Source organism: Malaya genurostris, chromosome 2, assembly GCF_030247185.1.
Source record: "Malaya genurostris strain Urasoe2022 chromosome 2, Malgen_1.1, whole genome shotgun sequence".
Lineage (NCBI taxonomy): Eukaryota > Metazoa > Arthropoda > Insecta > Diptera > Culicidae > Malaya > Malaya genurostris.
The window spans coordinates 52,773,607-52,787,496 of NC_080571.1; the positions used below are offsets into that span (position 1 = coordinate 52,773,607).

General features: G+C 37.5%; 1 protein-coding gene across 5 annotated transcripts in view; it reads right to left on the reverse strand.

Moving 5' to 3' along the window:
- Positions 1-13,890, reverse strand: part of LOC131427355 (dipeptidase 1) — a 715,435-nt gene that overhangs the window by 640,965 nt on the left and 60,580 nt on the right. For all 5 annotated transcript variants that reach the window (XM_058590471.1, XM_058590475.1, XM_058590472.1 and 2 more), the window contains exon 2: positions 3,884-4,013. The gene's annotated coding sequence lies outside the window, so the exon portion shown is untranslated. The remainder of the gene's footprint in view (positions 1-3,883; positions 4,014-13,890) is intronic.

Consider the following 13,890-nt stretch of genomic DNA (forward strand, 5'->3'; position numbering starts at 1 on the left):
AAATCTTGATTCAGGTTTTCATGCGCAAAATAGGCTTATTTCCACCTTTGAGTCAAAGACGAAACGTAAAATAAATCCCGAGAATGATTTCATCTAGGAGAAAGGTTACTCGAAGCAAATCTTTCTTCTGTCAATCTGCAAAATTTATACTCTGAAATTCAGTTAATATTGATTTTAAAATGAACTTAAAAATTTTGCAAATACCTGTAAATGGTTTTCAGTAATTCAAGAAATTTTATTTAATTTATTTCAAAAAGTGCATTAGATTAGATTATTAGAGTATCTAATTATTTTTCATAATTTTTTTGGGTACTATTTTTGTTCAAACGACAGTTTTCAAGTTACAATGAGGAAAACACATGGGTACTTTTCAAAACTAAGTCTTCAGTCGAATCGTCATTTCCAACCGTCAAAAACTATTGTTTTACCATACTGAAAACAGGTGCGAAGTTACATTCAATTTCACTTTCCTGCTGTAAATAATAGTTTAATCTCTTCTAAAGAGTTTTGTAGGTAGATTATTTTCAATTTAATAAAATCTACCTCAATGTTTTAGAGAGACACTTTAGGAGAAATCGATTTTTGTCTTTCTCCATAGAAAGGTAATAGAATTGCTGGAGAAACTAACTTTTGATCGGATCTCGGGAGACTCCTAATGCTAAATACCATTCGACTCAGCTTAACGAGATCGGAAAATGTCTATGTATACATGTGTGTCTTTTTTATTCATTTCCGCACGCTTTAGCTGATTTTAAATTTACTATTGGGTTGTGAATCAAATTCAGAGATCAAGTGGCTGATAATTCCGGAGATCCACTGGTATAAGTGACGTAACCGACAAAGCGCACAATTTTATTCGAGATAGCTAGGCCAATTTCTACAAGCTTATACTCGTTCGAAATGTCTACTATTAAGTTGTGAATCAAGTTCGGCAATTAGTTGGCAGTAGCTTTTGTTTGCCGAGCTTTCGGTAACCGTATAAGTGACTTAACCGACAAAACGCGCTTTTTTCTATCCGCACCGTTTTGCCTATCTCTATAGAAAGGTATTAGAATTGCTGGAAAAACCGACTTTCGAACGGAGCCTCGGAGATCCATAGTGTTATATACCATTCGACTCAGTTCGACGAGATCAGAAAATATCTGTGTGTGTATGTGTGTGCACTTTTCGAAGATATTTTTAAAGCTTTCTCAGAGATGGCCGAACCGATTTTAACAAACTTATGCTCGTTTGAAAGCAACTGTCGGGCCATTGATCAAGTTCGAAGATAAAATAGATGTGACTTTTGGTTCCGGAGATATGATGGTATAAACGACGTAACCGACAAAACGTGTTGTTTTTTACCGCGCAAGTTTTTCGGAGATGGCTGAGTCGATTTTAACCAGTCTAGGCCCGTTTGAAAGCTATTATTAGGCCATTGATCAAGTTTGAAGATCAAATGGCTTTGACTTTTGGTTCCGGAGATATGATGGTATAAGTGACGTAACTGACAAAACGCGTTGTGTTTTTACCGCGCAAGATTCTTGGAGATGGCTCAACCGATTTTAACAAACTTAAGCTCGTTTGAAAGCAGCGAAATGGCTGTGACTTTTGGTTCCGGAGATATAATGGTATAAGTGATGTAACCGACAAAACACGTTGATTTTTACCACGTTGATGTAACCGACAAAACACGTTGATTTTTTTTAAATCAAAAACATGACCCTCATTCATACAGTGTTGAACTAAACCAGTATTGCCTATGCTTTTTGATTTAACATCCCTTTTATGCTGCTCTTTACGTTTTTTTTTTAAATTGGCTGGTTTGGCCAATATATGACTTTCCTTTACATATCCCGCACGGTATTTCATAAACAACGTTCGTTCTACGGTCTATTGTTATTCTATCTTTTAGCTTACTATATACTTCAACACTGTATAAATGAGGGTCATGTTTTTGATTTTGAGAACGTTAAAATTTTAGATGAAGTACAAAGAACTGACACACGTTTAACAGCTGAGATGTTCTATATACAAATTAGAGGAGAGTCGAACACGTTTAACCTTCAACGAGATTCGATAAAGTTTAGATCAGCATACAACGGACTAGTTGACAAAATTAAAAACCTCTATACAGCCAAAACAGATAAGAGACAGAGAGAGCGCAAAAGACAAGACAGTTGAAGATGTGAAGTGTTGTAGTGTAGACGTCATTAGCATTTAAATTAGGTGTTAAAATTCAATGTTTAGAGTTAGCTTACTTGACAAATATATGTTTTTAGATAGCCGCTGAGGATGACCGAACACCTTAGTAGGTCGAAACGTCCGGTTAAATGCACCGATTAGTTATTACTTTCACCGAAAAAAATCGATGACCGTCCATATCAATATATAAGGGTGCCAAAATTTTGGGATCACCTCTATTTTCGTAAAGCTCTAGTGCTCAAAAGTTTAAGCACCTCGAACAAAGCCTTCATGCAAAATTTGAGTACATGAAATTTCCAATATCGAAAATTTTTATTGATGCCAAAAGTCTCAAAACTGCATGAAACGTCGAGATTTAGTGTCATCTAAAAAAATTTTTTTTTTTGACAAAATCAACTTTCTGGGACTTAGACAAATTTTGATATTTTCTAAGCCTTTTGGCATAAAATCTAAGCCTTTTGGCATCAAAAATCAAGTATCATTGCTGATACTTTTGATTTTAAGAATTTTGTCGAATATATGACGTATCTGAACTAGAGTGCAATACCAGGGCATTCAACCGCAACAGTTTGGAAAACGCTGCGCTATAATATGAGCTAGGTTAGAATCTTTTCTGAAAAAGTTACTAATTGACATTCAAGACTTTCACGCGTCGTTCCATTCAATTAAAACTTGCTTTTTCTTTTGACTTTCGTTATCTTTTGTCAATTTTGGCACATCAAGAGGTGCCATGTTTACACGTTTATCTCTGCCCGAAACTTCTCGGTGATCATCCGCAAAATACATTAAATACATTGCAAAGTTTTCGTGTACAACTTCAGCCATTACCATTTGATCTCGGCCATGAATCACACATTTCAACTAATTCCGCAATAAATTAACGAACACAAAGTTCTCGAAAAAGCGCGCGTGGCTCCGCAATCAACCAAAACACGTGTCGCGTTTGCTCGAGCTCGGCACTCTAATCACCTCCCAAAACAGAATTTATCGTCCAAAAATATCATTCCACATAATTTCCCCACCTCACGACGAACGCAAATTTTTCGTGACATCACCTGAATGAGCAGGATATTCACCTGGAAGGCCGGTTCCCGGGGTGTGTTTTCCGAACCGCGGGAGGCCGTGTAAAAGCAGCTTGTTTTTTTTCGTTTCTTCCTCTTCTTCTACTTCGTCGACCGACCGGTCGGAAGGAAACGCGGAAAAAACGCCACCACCCATTTTTTTGGGCTCGTACGTTGTTGCTGTTGTTTTTGTTGTTTTCCCAGTTAGTCACAGTTCATTTCGGAAACCGACCATCCGAGTACCAGCCGAAACGAAGCTCACCTTCCGTTTTTACGACTTGACTCTGTTTGCTGCCATCATTTTAACGATCAGACACGATATGCTAAACTGGGAGTCGTTTCCACCGCATACACTTGATTTACCAGCCTCTTCTTCGCGCTCACTGTCCTCGATGGGGTGGCAGAGCTACTAAAAAATAAGAACTGCTGCGAAAAACACGTGAACCTCGTGGAAATAATCAATTTTCCTCCGACAGCCACTTTGATCCCATGAAGACTTTATTGGTTCAATATTTCTTTTTTTTTTCTTTTTTTTTTTGGTCTTGTGGGAGGTCGTGGGAAAATGACGTGATGTATGATATTATTTCGATTTTTTCATATTTCCTACGATTGTCCCCGGCGAGGGCTGCGTCACTTACCTGGCTTATGTTTTTTCTTGCTCTGCTGTTTCGACTGGGGTAACTGCTGTCTTTGACCGGAGTTTGGCAGTGCCGCAGATTTCCCTCAGGTACCCAGGATCTACGTCACCGACGGTACGGAAGCTGCAGGCTGAAAGATAGGGAAGAAAAAAAAAGAAACGAGAGCGAATGAAAAAATGAATGAAATTATGATGAATCATCGAAAGTGTTTTTTTTTTCTTCGTGTTGTTGTTGATGCAGAGTTGCTGGTGGGCTGAGGTGACAGTAAACATTGATGGATGATTTATGGTGCAACGGACATCCCCTCCCCGGTAAATGTGCTCGGCCTTTAACGTAAACGAACGTCCGCAGCGGTTAAATGCCGGCAGTGTAAATAAACGATCGTTTTAGGATAATCAAAATGTGACGGGTAAGTTACCGAAAATTCAACAAAGTTAAGTTAATTTAGATTGATACGGAACGGTACTAATCGTGCGGAAATAATACCCTTCTACAAAACGGTTCGTCGGCTCATCGAAGCTGAGCTACTGAAGAACAAAAATAAAAGTCAAAAACAACTTTCTCCCACCGACAGAACAGGTAACATTAAACCGAGCGTAAAATGTATCACAGCCTGCTATGCTTCGCGAAGTGTTTCTCGTCGTCGCCACCGAGGTGATAATAGTTGAAACTTTTTTTGTCGAGCCCAGCAGCCCAGCAGGAAGTGCGAACAAGACCAACAATAACAACAGCAATGAGCGAACCACTGACAGGTGATATCGTTTAACATTTCCTAAATGCCTTCAGCGCTGCCGTGTGACCGTCGAAAGAGCGAAATATCGGTGCCATCGGAAAGTTTTTACCTGCTCGTCTTTCGACGCCCTAATGGAAGCTGTCTGTTTTTGAGTTATGCATCGGTGATTAAATTTCCCGTTGAACGGTACTCGTAAAGTTATTTTTCACTCAGGCACTCAGGATGGACAGTTTGAAGCAAAATGCTCGAACCGCTAATTGGGAACATTCTAGGAGACAACTTGAACGTGAGCTTGCGGTACGGTAAAAACACACGCTTCACTCGAACCGGCGAAAGAATCAAATTAGGAATCAACTGTTGCTTCCGATGTTTCAACTGACAGAAGAGACAGGTTTTTTATAGAAGTAATGTTCGTTTGTTGAACTTGTGATTGCGAAGATTCATCGGTTGTTTTGTACCTTTGGAGTGGAGATAAGCCTTCTAGGAATTGGTTTGGAAAATGACAGTGCGCACCGTTACATTTCTTGTATGGTTGGGTAAAAGGTTCATGGATCAATAACAGGGCAGTACCAAGTAATCTAACGATTCAATGTCATGCCGAAACGGTTTTATTCTACTACTACCTTGATCAAAAAATTTTCGGCATTTATCCAGATATAAAAAATACAAGTTTCTTCATCAAAATCGATATTGTCCCCTTCAGAGTAATTCCCATCAACTGCAGCACACTCACTCATTGGATCACACACGCTTGATCCAATCCTCGGAACATTTTTTATAATCAGTTTTCGGTATGGCCAAAAGATCCATCTGCGCCATTTTTCCATAATCTCATCTCGGGTGCTGAAACACGTTCCACGAAGCGGTTTCTTGAGTCGACCGAAAAGGAAAAAGTTGCAGGGAGCCAAATCAGGTGAATTCGGTGGTTGCCGAATGGTATTCGTTTCGTTTTTATCTAAATGTTTACGGATAACGATGGTATTGTGTGACGGTGCGTTATCGTGATGCAAGATCCATGAGTTGTTTGTCCACAAATCTGATCTTTTTCGGTGAATTGCTTCACGTAAACGTCTCATAATGCCCAAATAATACTCCTTTGTTGACGATCTGGTCTTGTGGAATGAATTCATCATACACAACACCCTTGTAATCAATGAAAACTGTGAGTATCGCCTTCTTTTTCTATGGTGGCAAGTGGGTTGCCGATTCCATTTTCCCGATTTTTTCCCGGTTTGCGAGATATAAACTTCCGATTTTTGGAATGGGCTCGGATCGTCATCGCTCTGTTTAGTTTTTTGCCTTTCTCATATAGAAAGGCTATGTAATCGCTGTGAAAACCGACTCCACAACCGAGGCCCGGAGTCAGGTCGTCGAGATCAAAAAATGTATGTGTGTGTATGTGACAAATAATGTCACTCAATTTTCTCAGAGATGGCTGAACCGATTTTCACAAACTTAGATTCAAATGAAATGTCTTAAGGTCATATACAAAGTTACTGAGTATCATTTGGATCCGACTCCCGGTTCTGGAATTACAGGGTGATATGCACCCAAAAAGGAAAAACATGTACACAATTCTCAGATATGGCTTTTTTACTAACTTAAATTCAAATTAAAGGTATTATAGCTTCATACAATTTTCCTGAATTTTTTTTTTTGTATTCGACTTCTGGTTCCGGAATTACAAAGATATATGTGCAAATTTATGAATAAAAATGCGGACTCAATTTTCTTGGAAATTTCTTAGCCGATTTGCACAAACTAAGAAGCAAAAAAAAGGTCTTGAATTTCTTTAAAAAGTCCCCGAAAAGTTGATCCAGATCCAACTTCCGGTTCCGGTATTACAGTGCGATTAGTGGAAATTTTCTATTTCATGAGAAATTTTTCACAAATCTTGTTAGTTAGTGAATATATATAAAACTACTTTGGGACTCCTAGTCTCTGGTTTCCGCTTTCAAAAGTGTGTGAAGAAAAGGTCCAAAAACGATTTCGATTTCTCAGTAACGGTTAAAACCATTTTCACGAATCACGATTCAAATTAAAGCAATTGTTATCTCCAAATATGCAGTGCAATTTTATCCATATCCGACTTTCGAAATTATAGGACGATGAGTATCAAAACATTCAAGTCGTCATTCAAAATTACGATGCAAAACTTATACGCGTCGTTGCGTGCTGGTACTAAAGAAGAAGAAAACTCCACCGGCTTTGATCCGTTCGCAGCGTGCTGTACTCAATTTCGTGTAACTTGCAGGGCTGTCACATTTAAATCTATATTTTTCAGGTGAAAAATATGTAAATTTGTAAATCTTTTATACAATTTGTACCCACTTGTTGCTGTTATTACAAAAACGATGCTTTTCTATAAAAGTACACTTATTACCTTTCTCATATAGACAGTTTATGCAATCATTTAAAAAATTTACCAGTGAAAATTGGACCGGAGGGCTAAGTGTTCTATATCATTCGACACAGTTCATCGAGTTGAGCAATGTCTCTGTGTGAGTATGTGTCAAATAATGTCACTCATAAAATGAAAAATCTCACAGTCCCACAGGTTGCTATTGAATTTCATTATGCTTTCATAGGGTAAAGTGTGTTTGAAATTACACACCGTCTTTTAGAACGACGATGCAAAAAGAGTTAAATTCTTCTAGATTTGGCTCAAAACTGATTCAATTTGTAGGTTATATTAGTTACTTACCAAACGAACCGACTTCGGCTATACTGGTTCCAAGCTCCCGGTTCCAGAAGTATCGGAAATAGTGGTCATAAACTCTAAAACGAGTCTCACTTAATTTTCTCAAAGATTATTTGATCGATTTTCTCAAATTTAGATTCAAATGAAAGTTCCGTGTCCGAATTCCGGTTGCAGAGCTATAGGGTAAACTGTCTTTAATCATTTAGTGCGACGATATAAAATAAAGAAAAAATCCTATTAACTTGACATAACTGTTTACAAGTTGAAAAGGTTATGTTAGTTCATACCCAAATAAAGTTACTTATTTTATTCAAGATTGAAAAAAAACTTCTTGACAGAATCTCCTAGTGTTAGTTTGGAAAATATAAATAATATGAGAACCCCGGTAACCAATAAGCACATACTAATGCCGCATTATGACAGCAAATAATCGCTACTTGGCATTAAAATCGCAATTGAAACTGAATTAAGGCCGACTTTGGCAGAATATACGGCTTGTAATAGATAATGCTTATTTATGGCTGGTGTGTATTCTAAAAGCTGTATTTTGATTGATTTACAACAGATAAGGTTTCAGATTGCAGATATAGAGCTTTAAGCATTTTTGCTGCTCATAAAAGGCTATTTTAATGACATTATTAGTGCTTGCAGGTTACCTGGAAAGGGCATCATTACACCACTAGGTGGATTAAGGAAGGTTTTTTAAATATTCCTTTAATTCAAACTTTAAACAGATATCCCATGTCCAAAAAATTATATTATAATGGACCCGTTAGTTGAGGATTGAAGTACTTTTCGGATATCTCGATGTATATATAGGCAATATTAATTATTATCAGTGCATATAAGCAGAGTATACAGCCTGTTTCTAGTCATCTAGGGGTTTTGGTTACACACAACCGATTTCTTCCGAGCACACATGACTATTTTTATTATATTTTGGTATACTTACGATAACTGAATATGGCAAATCAACAAGAAAAATAAATCAAACCTTATATATATACTAGCTGACCCGTCGAACTTCGTCGCGTCAGAAGAATTGTCAAAAAACTAAGTGGTCAAGGTTTCTCTCCATTATTTTTCTGATTACTTAACCTACAATCAGCGGAATTCGACACACACTCGCTTTAGCTCCAAAAGAAGAAACATCACTAAAGATTAATGTGAAAATATTGTTCATACGTGAATGTTCACCCGACAGAACAAACTTTGAAGCAGTTTCTTATACACAAATAAAATTCTATTTTTGAGTTCGGTATTATTATTTTTACTGAAGGATACGAGAAATTTATCCAACTCCTATGTAAAAGTTACGGTTTTTTACTGACACGGTCTGTGAACTCTGAAATGTCATTTCTCTTGACGAACTCAGTGAAAGTTATACCAATATTCGGAAAATTAATAAAAAATAATGAAGAATTTCAGTAACCATCACTATACGTTCAGCAGAAATACAGATCTGTCAAATAACATAATTTTCGGACGTAAAAATGTGAATATTTCTAGATTTGTAGAGAAAAAATAGTGATGCGAATTGATTGCTTGCCCAAAATACATAATACTGATTCCTAACGGTTATTTTTCATTTAGTGAATATATTCAAAAAACCTTTTACAACTTTTTATTTCAACACTCTAAGAATATGATGGGTGATCCCATATTCTACTGAATTGCATCCGAAAGATATTTGATCATTTTATTTGAATAAATTATTTCTGGAGAGCAAATGTAATTCAATTCATTCATCACACGCAAATAAATCAATTAATCGGATGGAAATATATTTTGAAAACTAAATGGCTCCGTCCTTTCCCAGATCTCTAATACAATTTATCAAAAAACGTCGGTATTGAATGATTAAGAAGTCATTAGAATTATGACAGATCGAAGTTCAGTGGAACTGTACCGATCATTCAGCAAATAAAACTTTTACTGAACGGATTACTGAAAATTCAGCTGTTTAAAAGTCAGTAAAACTGTACCGACATCCGTAAAAATGATTCGGTGTGTACAGTTTTGAGCAGTGAGAAATTTGTCTCAGAATCTGTTCTGTACGTTCAAGTTTGAACACAATTCATCAACTGGTAAATGATATCAAAACTTCTTTTCCTGCCTACAACGGTTTTCTAGAACAGTCATTGAGTCATTTATGTCGTTTTCATTTGATGCCAAACCTAACCCAGTTTCCACTCTAACTGCTGTCAAACCGTTTGTTTGAAGTCAGTTTCAAGCCTAGTTTCAACGTTGTTGAACTGAACATCGAGTCAGTTTCGAACCTGGTTTTTAAATCAGTTTTACTCAAACCCCCGTTGCTGAGTGCGAAATCAACACAGTTTCGTGAAAAGTGTTTGTTTGATGAAACTACCTTGGGTCAGTTTCAGTTTTCTCAAGCGAAAACGACGTTAGTAAGCAATAATTTTGATACCCATTTAAGCACGTGGTTCGAAATGACGAATCACATCCATCAAGTACGCATGTGAAATCTCCCCACATAATATCTCGTTGCGCGCCAAACAATTTTTTCAACGATCTAGTATTCTTTCCTTCGACGGCCAAACACTTATGCAACTCGTTGCGCGCCAAACATCAATCGTAGATCTAGCAAGTATAGACGACTTTTTCAACGGAAAATTCCATTGTCCATACAAAATAATTTTATTGATTTTTCCCACTTTTCCGGCAAGTTTTCCTAGCTTTTTGATGTACGAACCCGGTGGGGGTAAAAACTGATCAAACAAAAAATAAAATCATTTAAATCCGTCCATCCGTTCTTACGTGACGCGATTACAAAGAATGATCTCTGCATACTGAAGGCGTTCGAGCAAAAGAAGAAGGTTTCAGTTCGAGATGTGGAAAAAAAGTGGGCACTTCGAAGTCACATGTTCTTCGTGCTAAATAACATTTGAATCTTCGAACCTATAAGAAGCAGAAACAACCAAAACGTAGTCCGAAACAAGAAGCATCGATCAGACCGAGGGTTCGAAAGCTGTACAATACGATTCTTGCTGGAAATTTGAACTGCATAATCATGGACAACGAAACCTACGTAAAACTCGATTACAAATCCTTGCCGGAACCACAATATTATACGCAGCGAGAAGGACAAATGATAAACCAGTCCGAGACATCGATTGAAGTCGAAAAATTTGGTAAGAAAGCTATGGTCTGGCAAGCAATTTGTAGCTGCGGTAAGATTTCGAAACCCTTCACCACCACTGCTTCAATGAACATCGAAATATACATCAAGGAATGTTTACAAAAACTACTTCTACTCATGATTCGAAGCCACAAGGATCCTGTTGTCTTCTGGCCAGATCTTGAATCCACCAAATTGCCCACAACTTCGACCAATTGAGGAATTTTGGGCATTAACGAAGGTACATCTTAGGAAACATGTCTCGGCAACCGAAACCATTCAACCGTTCGAAAAAGATTGGAAAAAAGTGTCAAAACTTGTCGCCAAGAAGTCTTTGTGGAATTTGATGAGGAACGTTCGCCAGAAGTTTCGCCAGCTAGTCTACGATGGCTAAGTAGCAAATGTTGAGAATAATATTCTGTTGTTGTAGTCTAATATTATCAGTATATCGAATAAAATTTGAATATTTAACACTTGTGAATTATTTACTGCGAAATCAAAGAGCGTCCATACTTTCTGGGACAGTCTTTATGATAGCATCTGGCAAAAAGAAAGGCGTTGACTGTCGGTGCTTTTGCCTTCAACGTTAGTAGCAGATTGAGAGGGTGAGAATTGGTTTGTAAATATTAAGTCATTTGAAATTTGGAAATTATTAAAAGTCCTCTAAATAGTATTTCTGCTCGACGTCTTTTTGCTGAAGTGTGTTCAATCCCTTAAATGTTATTTAAATTGGTGCAAATTTGGTGAATTATCTAGACATTTTGTCCACTTTTTCATAACCGCCTTTAATTAATAGATTAGCATATTTCATTTCATCCTTGAATAATTCATCTTATGAAGAGAAATACAACCTATGAGTAAGAGTAACTGTTGGGATATAAAAAATCTGTCCATTCTTATTATCAGTTTTTTATAATAGGAAAAACAATCAGTTTTTATACTATATCCCAAATGATAAACTGGCTAGTTCCGAGAACTGAGGATTTGGATATGATCTGTATAAAATAGGACATTGGATGCAAGTTGGAATATTGGTAAGATCGGAAAACGTTAAACAGAAGAACTTAAACTAAATACTCGTCGATTGCTTGCCATGCCAGTAACCTCGGATAATTATTTGCTCTGTATACGAAATGGATCATCGGAATTCATTTGAATTAACACCTCCCTGAAACAAACACAATAAAAAATATATTACAAAAATAAACATTTGAAATGGACTTTGTACAGTATTTCAAATATCTGTGGCTGCCCAAAAGACGATGAAACTCTCACCTCCATCATTTGAATCACCATCCTACCGAAAATTAAATGTAAAGCTTGACCTGGAGTATTTTTTTTTTTTCAATACGCGATCATTTTGGCCACTCAGATTAATTATGTGTCCCAGTATTGATCCGATTCACCAGATTACAGCTATCATATGCGCAAATCATCAGTCATTCTGCCGGGCGTTTTCGTACTATTAAAAGCCATGGAAACGCCACATATGCCAAGTCACGAAAAGTAATTTCAATAAGTCAGTGCCTGATGGTATCGTGAATATTGTGCGCTAGATTAAATCACTCCCAGCCAGACAAAAACTCTGCCAATCGTCGCATTTCACCGAATTCTTATCTCACTCAGCTTGTTGTGCTTCTATCTTCCAGGCCAATTCCCAAGAAGTGAGCAATTTGCCTTGGGCCTGACTGCGCTCGAATGTATCACGTTCAGATTGAGTTAGCTGGAAAGTAGCACCGAATCCACTCCACAAAACCCGACACCTTTTATTAAAACGATTCCCACATCAGGCCCACCTGCTTCGGATGCCCATCCGTGTGCCATTCGCTCCCATCGTTGGATGTTAAGCCATAAACAGCATGGCATCGCATTTAGAAGCTGATTGATTCAACTCCCGCAGGTTTTCTGCCGACTACAATGGCAACAATGATGGTGACGTGACCCTGCCCAAGGCAGGCAGACGAAGATTGAAACGAACAGAGAAGGGGGCGGGGGGAGAAATGTTTGCCAAAATTTCACTACCATTGCTGCCTACTTCTAGGTTGTTCGCTCCAAGTATTGCATCAGCAACTGCGGTTGGAAGCCTAAAGGCTCACTTGGGTTTGTAGCCGGCAAAAGCCACGCCGAACACATTCCACTTTTGGAGTAGAACGGACGAAGGGACTGGAGCTGAGCCGGTATTTATGCTCGCCCGGCACCATCAGATTTGTTTTATCGATTTGCGTGGCTGCCGTTGTTGCTCGTTGTCGTAATAGTCGACGTCGTCGTCGTTGTCGTCGTCGTTGTCGTCGTCGTCGACGCCGTCTTCGCCGTCGTTTAAGTTCAGGCCAAATGTGTCGGTTACCAACCACTAGTCCTTGTTCTCGTTTTGTAGATGCGGTTACTTGATGATGGGCTCAGGCAGGCAAGAATGTTGTCCTTGTTTATTTGATGTACAAGTGCTTTCGCTTTTATGCTCAGCTGGGTTCAGCCTGTAAACCGGTATCGGATTACAGCGGAGATAGTTTTTGGGTGTGTGTGTTTTTTTTTTTTTGGTCATAGTAATCGATAGCGATAGGAACAGCGGTCGGGCACCGCTTGGAGAGTTTTCGGAATGATCCAATCGTGGTTGAAATAAAATCAATCGAACACATGCCATCATTTCTTTACGGAGACTTGCTAACCTTGGACAAATGTATCAAACTCCAGCAATAGAAACGATTCTATTTTTACGAATCGTTGCAGACGGATTTAAGGATTTGTTAGGATACAGAACGAGTTTGTTTGAAGATACAAGATTTGAATCTAGCAATGTTTTTGCAAACGTTACACCCACCATACAATTTATATCCTGTTGATAAAATCGTGCGGGGTCGATTGATAGATTTGTGCCATCAAATCGTTGAAGAAGAAAGTTCCATTTCATATGAACGTAGGATATGAATAATTGGACTGCAATTGCGTTTTGTTTCTGATAATTGCACTCAATCTGAAAGCTTATCAAGCTGAATACATGTATACTAGAACATAAGAACATAAGAACATAAGAAAATAAGAACATAAGAAAATAAGAACATAAGAAAATAAGAACATAAGAACATAAGAACATAAGAACAAAAGAACATAAGAACATAAGAACATAAGAACATAAGAACATAAGAACATAAGAACATAAGAACATAAGAACATAAGAACATAAGAACATAAGAACATAAGAACATAAGAACATAAGAACATAAGAACATAAGAACATAAGAACATAAGAACATAAGAACATAAGAACATAAGAACATAAGAACATAAGAACATAAGAACATAAGAACATAAGAACATAAGAACATAAGAACATAAGAACATAAGAACATAAGAACATAAGAACATAAGAACATAAGAACATAAGAACATAAGAACATAAGAACAAAAGAACATAAGAACATAAGAACATAAGAACATAA